This window comes from Elephantulus edwardii, unplaced genomic scaffold (genome assembly GCF_000299155.1).
Source record: "Elephantulus edwardii isolate Elephantulus edwardi_28Jun2011 unplaced genomic scaffold, EleEdw1.0 scaffold00064, whole genome shotgun sequence".
Taxonomy (NCBI): domain Eukaryota; kingdom Metazoa; phylum Chordata; class Mammalia; order Macroscelidea; family Macroscelididae; genus Elephantulus; species Elephantulus edwardii.
The window spans coordinates 15,337,609-15,347,938 of record NW_006399814.1 but is presented as its reverse complement, the minus strand read 5'-3'; positions in this window follow the sequence as shown (position 1 = coordinate 15,347,938).

Below are 10,330 nucleotides of genomic sequence, written 5' to 3'. Positions count from 1 at the left end.
ACCTCTAATAAACTCCACTTGCCGACAACTGTCTGCAAATTAGTCTACTGAATGTGATAGAGACTCAAAGGTGAATGAACCCTCCTACCAGGACCTTTTTTCCCCGTCCACATAATTGTCTTTTGTTTGGCTACCCCTCTTCCTGGTGCTGGATGTTCTCGTTCATTGTTTTATCTTCCCAGGTACCATGTAGATCTGGGGCTACAGAAGTGAGCAAATCGGCGAATTCTGGTGGCCTAGTGGCAGGAAGCTGCACTACAATCCCACCAGATGTTATGCTGGAGAAATAGGGACAATCTTCTCCTGTACCAATTAGATCTGATTTGATGGTACATACACAAAAAACAATAAAATAAAAAAATTTTAAAAAAAAGAAAGGAGCAAATCGGGATGCTTGAGGTCTTACAAGGGGAGCTTTCTGACCCTCAGATGGGGATAGGATAGCTCCTAGGGTCCTCTGCAACCACCACCTCTGCCACTTGGGCTTTGTCTTAGGAGCTGCTATGACAGTCACACCACCTGTGGATAGCTTTAACAAATTTATTCTGACAGTTTGTTAGTGTTATGTGCCATTGAGTTGCCTGCGACTAATAGTGACCCTAGGTACCATAGCTCTAAACTCTGCCATATCCTGAGCCAGTCTGTCTTCCTCCGATACACCTACCCCCATTATCCCAGTTACTGAGTCAATCCATCTCATCCAGAGTCTTCCTCTCCTGTACTATCATCCCTCCACCTTCCAAGCATGATGTTCTTTCCCAAGGACTAGTCCCTCCTGGAAACATGCCCAAAGAATGTCAGAAAGAGCTTTAAAATCCTTGCCTCCAAAAAGTAGCCTGGTTTCACCCTCTCCGGGACAGACCGGTTTGTTCTCTTGACAATCCATGGTATGTTCAATACTCTTATCCAGCACCACAACTCAAAGGCATGAGTTCTTCTCTCATCTTTAATCATTGTCCAGCTCTCTGTCAAGACTGTAACTTGCATCAGGCATACCTTAGTCTCTAGATTGACATCATTGCTCTTCAGCACTTTGGAGAGGTTCCTGACAGCAGAATTTTTAAATGCAATTCTTCTTTTGATGTCCTAATTCTTGGTGCCCAGAGTATTGATTGTGGAGCCAAGCAAGATGAAGCCATTAACAATCTTAATCTCTTTTCCATCTATCATGGTGCTGCCAATTGGCCCAGTGGTGTGAATCTTTGTTTTCTTTTTTTTTTTTAATTTTTGTTTTCTTGATATTGAGCATCAGTCCATATTGAAGACTTCAGTCCTTGATTTTCTGCAGCAAACACTTGAGGCCCTCCTCAGTTTCAGCAACCAGGGTTGTGTCATCTGCAGAATGCAGGCTATTGATGAGTCGTCTTCCAGTTCTGATGCCACATTCCTCCTCAAAAAGTCCAGCTACTCTAATTATCTGTTCCATATATAGTTTGAAAAGGTATGGAGACAAGGGGCATCTCTGATGCGCTTTTTTCCTGATTTTGAACCATGCAGTATTTCCTTGCTCTGTTCTAAGGACTGCTTCCTGGTCCAAGTGTAGGTTTCGCATGAGTACAGTTTCCTAGACTCACAATTTGGAAATGAAAATTCAGGGCACCAGCTCTAAGGGGAAGACTTTCTCTCTATGTGGATTTTAGGGAAGGCCTTTGTCTCCTTTTAATAACTGCAGGCCTGCCCTTCCCTGAAGATCTTCATGTATCTTGACATCTGCACCTGGATCTAGGATGTCCTTAGCGCAAGACCCTGGGACCAGTGGTGGTGCTCCACTCCAGGCTCCTCTTTCTGAGAGATAGTCAGGTCTGTCTGACCTCTGTTTGCTTGTCTGCTTCTTGGAGGCAAGGATTTTGAAATGTCATCTGACATACTTTGGGCATGTTGCAAGGAGGGACTAGTCTTTAGAGAGGGACTTCATGCTTGGGAGGGTGGAGGGACAGTGCAGGAGAGGAAGACCCTAGACGAGATGGATTGGGTCAGTGACTGGGGTAATGGGGATAGCTGTGTCAGAGATAGATTGGCACAGGATAGAGCAGGGTTTAGGGCTGTTGTACATAAGGTCGCTATGAGTCACAGACGACTCAACGGCACATAACAACAACAGCATATCTCAAAAGAAATTGATTCAAGATACAATCCTTTAGATTATATTCTGCTCCATTGTTATAACTGCCTCAAACCTTGCCTCTCTGATAGTATAGAGGTTAGAATTTACAACACAAAAGATAATTATGAGAAGGATAACTAGTAAAACAAGTATGGAAATCCAAGGGGGGAAAATGTGGGAGCAATGGAGTGAGGATTGGTTGGGGCAAAATCACAAGGTGTCACAATTTGGCGGGTGGAGAGACGGGGTAAAGGAAATGGGAGAGATCTGGCAGAGACCTGAAAAGGTGGGCATAGTCCAATGGTGATTAGTTTTATAAAACACAATGTATGGGAATGATGGTATGTAATAGTAAAATAAAAATTAAAGAAAAAATAATTGTCAGATCACAAAATAGAGGCTAATGACATAATACTGAGAGTTATGGTCTAACCAAATTCACACATATTTTCGGGAGACACAGTTCAAACCCACTAGGCCAGGACAACCAACTTTGAGTGGACGAAATCTGAGGCTTATTGCTAGAAAGGCTTCACAGTGGTGAAGGCAGGCCTGGGGGCTTGTTCTAGACCAGCCAAACCAAACCAAAGGCCCACTGCTGGGGCTCACAACCATCGCATGCACTGTGGTCCACAGGAAGATGGGGTGGGAGCTCAGGTGAGTGTAGGTTACGCCACTAACTCCCAAGGGACTTCCTTCCTCTTTTTGTTCTCTCAGGGATACAGGAATTGGCTTGCTTCCTTCCTTACCTCCCTAGTCCCACCCCTTTGCAAGAGAGCCACCTAGACGAGAGCATGGACTCAGGAGTCAGAACCATGCAAGGCTTGGACAAGGCACCTAACCTTTCTGATCCTCGGTTTCCTCGTTTGTAGAATAGAGTTAATGACTTAGCTTATTTCATAATGAGTCACAAAGTATTCATTGCCTTGTTCTTAAACTTTCCTGAACCCTCATGAGGATGTTAGACAGGTACATAGAAAATGTTATGTGTTCTACACCAGAAACATATTTGAGGTCCAGCGATGAGCGGTGTGGAGATGTCTAATGAGGGGAAACTGCCAAGCTCCCCGTTCCTGCCACAGAGTGTGAGACATGGTGGGAGCAACTTTCCACGTCTTTGGAGTCTCATGTTTGCCGAAAACCAGACAGTGTGTTGTTTCAGTGGCATTTTATTTATCATCTCCATTTACACATTAGTAAACTCAGCTTCAGAAAAGATAATACATTTATCTGGTGTCTTACACTGGGTTCTATAGAGGAGCAAAATCAGCAAACCCTATACACATAAACGTATATGTTGTTTGTTGTTGTTATATGTCATCAAGTCGGAACTGATCATAGCTGATCCCCCAGTGAGTTTTCAGAGACAGTAAATCACAGGGAGGAGGTTGTCCATCTTTCTCCTGAAGAGCACCTGGTAGATTCACACCATGTTCCTTTAGTTTAGCAACACAGCTTCTTAGCACTAGGCCATCGAAGCTCCGTTAAAACTGCACGTTGTTGTTATGCTGTCGAGCTGACTATACTCATCTTATGAACAACAGCTTTGTTCCCTGCCATATACTGAGCCAGTCTCACCATGTCTAACACATCGGCCCCCTTTGCCACAGTCTCTGTATCAATCCTTCTCATCCAGCATCCTCCTCTACTAGCTGACCCTATACCCTTCCAAGTAAGATGTCCTTCTCCAAGTGTTTAAGAAGGAATTTCAAAATCCTTGCCTCCAAGGAGCAACCTGGTTTCACACTCTCTAGGACAGATCTGTTCTCTTGGCAGAGATCTCTGCCATGGCAGTCCATGGTATGATCAATACTCTTCTCCAGCACCACAATACAAAGACATTGATTCTTCTTCGGTCATCCTTAGTCATTGTCCAGCTCTCTGATGCATAGTAAGCAATTACGAAGATCATAGCCTGGATCAGGCACACTTTAGTCTCTAGACTGACATCCTTGTTCATCAGCATTTTGGAGAGATCCGTGACAGCAGAATTTCCTAAAGCAACTCATCTTTTGATTTCTTGACTGCTTGTGCCAAGAGTGTTGATTGTGGATCCAAGCAAGCTGAAATTGTTACCAACCTCAGTCTTTTCTCCATCTATCATGATGGTGCCACTTGACCTGGTGGTGAGAATCTTTGTTTTCTTGATGTTGAGATGCAACCCATATTTCAGACTGCAGTCCCTGGCCTTCTGCAGCAAATGCTTGAAGTCCTCTTCAGTTTCGGCAAGCAAGATTCTGTCATCTGCATAATGCAGGTTTATTTCTAGGAAACACAGTTGTGGAAGTTGGTGTCTCAAATCTGTAACTTAATCAGCAGCCTGAAAGATTCTCCTGATTCACAGGGTTACAGATGGTGACAGACCCCAAATGTACAGGTAAGATGGCAGGCAATTGGCTTATGTCTCAAGAACTGGAGGCCAGAGGATGTTAAGTGAGATACAAGATCAAGAGAAGGCAAGCGTTACCAGGATATCCATAGATGTTGGACTCAGGCCATCATCCAAGGAAATTAACCTTACCTCAGATCACAAAATAGAGGCTAATTACATAATATTGAGAATCATGGCCTAGAAAAGTTGGCACATAACAGCACAACTGGCATCATATTAATTGAACAGGAAGAAATATACTGAGTCATTGTACCGAAAGGAATTGGCAGATACAGAAAAATTTAATGAAATAGCATTTGAGCCAGAGCCTATGGTGCTGAAAGCAGAAGTTCAAGCTGCTTTGAAGGAAATAGCAAAATATAAGGCCCCAGGAATAGATGGTATACCAATTGACATATTTCAGCTAACAGATGCTGCCCTGGATGTGCTCATCAAGTTGTGCCAAGAAATCTGGAGAACAACCACTTGGCCAACTGACTGGAAGAGGTCTATATTTGTTCCCATCCCAAAGAAGGGTGACCCAACTGAGTGTGGAAACTACAGAACAATATCATTGATTTCACATGCAAGCAAGATTCTACTGAAGATTATCCAAAAATGACTGGAACAGTACATCAGCAGAGAACTGCCAGAAGTCCAGGCTGGGTTTAGAAGGGGTCATGGTACTAGGGATATTGTAGCTGATGTTAGATGGATCTTAGCTGAAAGCAGAGAATACCAGAAGAATGTCTATCTGTGTTTCATTGATTATGCAAAGGCATTTGACTGTGTGGATCATAACAAACTGTGGCTGACTCTGAGAAGAATGGGAATCCCAGAACATTTAATCATGCTAATGCAAAACCTATACTTGGACCAAGAGGCAGTCGTCAGAACAGAACAGGGCAACACTGCATGGGTCAAAATTGGGAAGGGTGTACGTCAGGGATGTGTCCTGTCTCCATACCTTTTCAACCTGTATGCAGAGCAGATTATCCGAGAGGCGGGGCTCTATGAGGAAAGGCGTTAGGATTGGTGGGTGATCTATCAACAATCTGCGTTATGCAGATGACACAACCTTGCTCGCTGAAACTGAGGAGGACCTCATGCACTTACTGCAGAGGGTCAAAGACTGCAGCCTTCAATATGGACTGAGGCTCAATGTCAAGAAGACAAAAATTCTCACTACTGGACCAATCAGTAGCATCAGGATGGATGGCGAAGAGATTGAGATTGTTCACAGCTTCCGTTTGCTCGACTCCATGGTCAACACTCTTGGCACCAGTAGCCAGGAAATCAAAAAGCATATTGCAATGGGAAAGTCTGCAGTTAGGGACCTCTCAAAAATACTCAAGAGCAACAGTGTCTCTCTGGAGACTAAGGTCCGCCTGATACAGGCCATGGTTTTTGCAATCACTTGTTATGCATTAGAGAGTTGGACAATGACTAGGGAGGATAGAAGGAGAATTGATGCCTTTGAGCTGTGGTGCTGGAGAAGAGTATTGAATGTACCATGGACTGCCAAGAAAACAAACAGATTCATCGTAGAGAGGATTAAACCAGGCTGCTCCTTGGAGGCAAGGATTCTGGGGCTTCGTCTGACATACTTTGGACATGTTGTAAGGAGAGACAGGTCTTTGGAGAGGGACATCGTGCTGGGTAGAGTAGAGGGACAGCACAGGAGGGGAAGACTCTCTATGAGGTGGATTGATTCAGTGACTGGGGTACTCAGGATGGGTGTGTTAGAGGCAATGAGATTGGCACAGGATAGAGCACGGTTTAGGGCTGTTGTCCATGGGGTCGCTATGAGTTGCAAGCAACTTGACACATAAGAACAACAACAACAACAACAACCATGTACTAAGTACAACAGATACATAAATAAACAAAACAAACCTAAGGCCCACGCTCATGGACCTTGAATTCCACAGGGGAAATCACTTGTCCAAAATGGTGAGGTATGTGTCATCTAGACTGAAACCAACTCTGGTGGCCTCCATGGCATGAGCTCTTCTCAAGACACCAAGGACTCAGGACCAGTCAGGACATTTCTCTCATAAAGAGCACAGACTACCTCTGCAAACCCACCACCACCACTCAAGAGCTGATCAGGATAGAGAATTTCCTGAAACACTCGGTACCTGTCGACCACCCCATCCAGAGAGGAGCTGCTCCTAGAGGGTTGGGGGTGGAGGGCAGGGTTAGTGACTGAGTGCTCTCTGTCTTAGATTCAGAGACTCTCCCTTTAAATGGGGAATCCCCTTGGATTTCCTGGGTTTCTGAAAAGAGTCTATTGTTTTTCTACTGCCCAGGCCATCCCAGAGGGAAAAAAAACCCTAAAAACTTGGGCATGTCAGATGATTAAATGAGCCTCTGGCATTTTAGTGAACTCCAAAGACTCAGCTCTAGCCCCTGCATTTTGTTTCCCCCACTTAAAACATTGCCTGTGGTACCTCTGCAGAACATGGCATTGTTATTTATCCCAAGGAAACAGATTTACCCCACCCCAGCCCATCACCAAAATAATAATATACATGATTATTCATGGTAGTGTTTACCATGGTAGCAATTGTGCAAAGCAATTGAGACAGCCAACGGTTGGAAGATTAAATAAGACACAGTAAATGTGCATTTAGTGGAATACTCTATAGCCACTAAAAATCATGTAGAAATAAGGTATGACAGGAGAAGTGTGCTTTTAGTAGTTTTGTTGTGGTTGTTAGGTGCTGTACTGGCAAGAAGATGCACTGCCAACTCAGAGGAACACGGTTTGGATCCTCCAGCTGCTCTCAGGACAAAGACGGGCCATCTCCTGCCAGGCCATTTACTGCCTATGAAGACCCACTGGATGGTCAGCTATGAATCCGTTCCAATCCTGTGGTACACAACATGCTTGCTTTTAGTCTAATAAGAGAAAATTACAAGCCACACAAAAAAAGAGTATTATCTAAATTTTTTAAAATTTTTTCATTTTTAGACTTGAATTTGTTCTTCTCTACTTTCAATTTGAGAAATACTGAGCATATTCTTCCCTGTTGATTTTCTAACTCCAGCTCTTTGAACATTTCATTTAATACTTTGCTTTGTCTTCTCAAGCTGCTCTTTGAAATCTCCTGTTCAGCTCACTTTCATCACATCTTCCTTTTATTTTGACTTCTCTACATCTGATTCCAAATTTTAGAGTCTCTCCTTATTAATCTTGGTGGTGGTGTTTTTCCCCCCTTCTGTCTGTGTAATGAACTTTTGCCTTCATCATGGATTATGTTCTTTATGTCATCCTACAACATGTCTGGTTTTCTGTCATTAGTGTTCAGTGCATGAAATCTATTTTTAAGATGATTTTTAAATTGAGGTGGGATAAACTCAATTGAGGTGGGTTTGGTGGACTTTTTTTTCATTGTCTTCAGTGTTACTTTAGACTTGCATATGAGTAATTGATAGTCTATTTCACAGTCAGGCCTTGACCTTGTTTTGACTACTGATGTTGAGCTTCTCAGTCATCCCTTACCACACATGTAGTCAATCTGATTCATGTGTAGTCTATCAGGGTAAGTCTATGTATAATGCCACCAATTGTGGTTTTATAAAAAAAGTATTTGCAAAAATTGGAAAACTATCTGCAGAAGAATTAAACAAGATCCCCACCTCACTCCATATACAAAAACCAATTCAAGGTGGATCATGGACCTAGGACTAAAACCAAGGACTATAAACTTCATTAAAGAAAAGCTTGGAAGAACTTTAGTAGTCCTAATTCACAACATAAAGAGTCTTCCAAGTATTCTGAAAAATTTACAACCAGGAGAAGATAAAATAGATGAATGGGACCTTCTAAGAATCAAATCCCTATGCACATCCAGAAACTTCTCCAACAGGGTAAAAAGGGAAGCCACAGACTGGGAAAAAGTATTTGGTAATGACATGTCAGATAAGAGACTTATATCTAGAATTTATAAAATACTTGAGCACCACAACAAGATAAAGGTAAATAATCCAATTGAAAAATGAGCACAGGATATGAACAGACACTTCACCAAAGTAGACATTCAGATGGCCAACAAGTACATGAAGAAATGTTCAAAATCCCTAGCTCTGAGAGAGATGCAAATCAAGACAACTATGAGATATCATCTCACCCCAGTCAGAATAGCTAAATTTAACAGAACAGCAAGCAACAAATGCTGGCGAGGTTTTGGAGAGACTGGAACCTTTATTCACTGTTGGTGGGAGTGTAAAATGAATGGAATTCTGAAATCTCTGTAGATGTTCATTGAAATTAAAAAAAAAAAAAAAGAATCACCAAAAAAAAAAAGGTATTTGCGACCCAGCAATTCCACTATTGGGAATATAACCTAAAGAAATCATAACTGCCACCCAAGAAGAGATATGCACACCCATGTTTTTGCTGAAAGCAATAATAGTTCACAATAGCAAAGAGTTGCAAACAACCCAAGTGCCCATCAACTAATGAAGGGACAGAGAAGCTCTGGTATATTCACACAATGTAATACTATGCTGCATTGAAAAATAAGGAACTCATGAAATATTACTAAAAATGGGTGACCCTGCAGGACATTATGCTGAGTGGAATATCTCAGTCACAAAAGGACAAATACTACATAGTGCCACTGTTATAAAATGGGACTGACAACAGGGTTGAGGGGAGACTGAAAAAGAGGTGATAAATAATGTATACTGCATTGAAATAGATAATGGAGAAAACTGCTTAAAAGGGATATATGATTAGGTATTATTGTCATGACCGAAGTCCAGAATGAAGGCTGCATAGTGGAGTGGACTTGGGGGGATGGATTCTATAACAATGACAGAATTTTTCATTTGCTTTTCAAAGAGAAGAGCTAACTGTGGGGGGGGGAGGGGCAAGTAGAAAAGTGTAACAATGAATGAATGGAAATCCAAAGTCTGTAAACTTTCATTAAAATAAAAAAAAAAAATAAGAGATAGTGGTTGAACCTTCCTCTAAGGATCTTATGAGGATTAAATAATATCAAGCATATGAAACATACATTGTAAATAGTAAATAAATTTTAAATAGTATTAATGCTACCATTGCTAATAAGAATTGAAGATACCCCCCAAAAAAGTTCCTTAAGATCAATGTTTGTTTTTCCCAAAATACTTGTTATGATGTTTCAGAAGTCAGCAAGTATTTTTAAACTAATGAGTCAGTTAAAAAGATATATCAAGGGTATTTTTTAAAAAACTACTTGCAATGAATATAATTAGTTGTATCATGCTATTTTCAACCTCATTTCTGAAGAAGAAGTTAAAACCTTGAGTTGCAATTCTATGAGAAAAATTATCTTTTTTATAGTAAAAAATTCTTTTCTTTCAAATTTTTAGTCTTTTTCCTTTTTATTAACACAACTACACTAAATGTCCTTATACATATATCTTTGCATATTCATTGTATGATTTCTGGAGGATAAATTTGGAGAAGAGATATCACTGGATTACTCAATGAACAAATTCTAAATTTATTCTTCTTTAGCCATATTATACACCAAAAAGATAGTGATTTACATCCCACCAACAGGGTCTGTATGTGTGTTCATTCCTCCAATCCCACATGGATTCTTTTTGACTAGACAGGAAAAACTAAAACAATGCCACATTTTTATTTTCATTTCCATTTTTTTATTATTATTGAGGCTGAATATATTTTCATGTTTTCTTTGTGCATACGCGCGCGCGCGCACACACACACAGAGAAAATACAAGCAAAATATTGAATGACATAGGAACCATTAAAAGAAGATGGAAGGAATATACAGAGATATGATGCCAAAAAGAATTGCGTGACAATGAACCATTTTAGTGTCTTATCATATTTC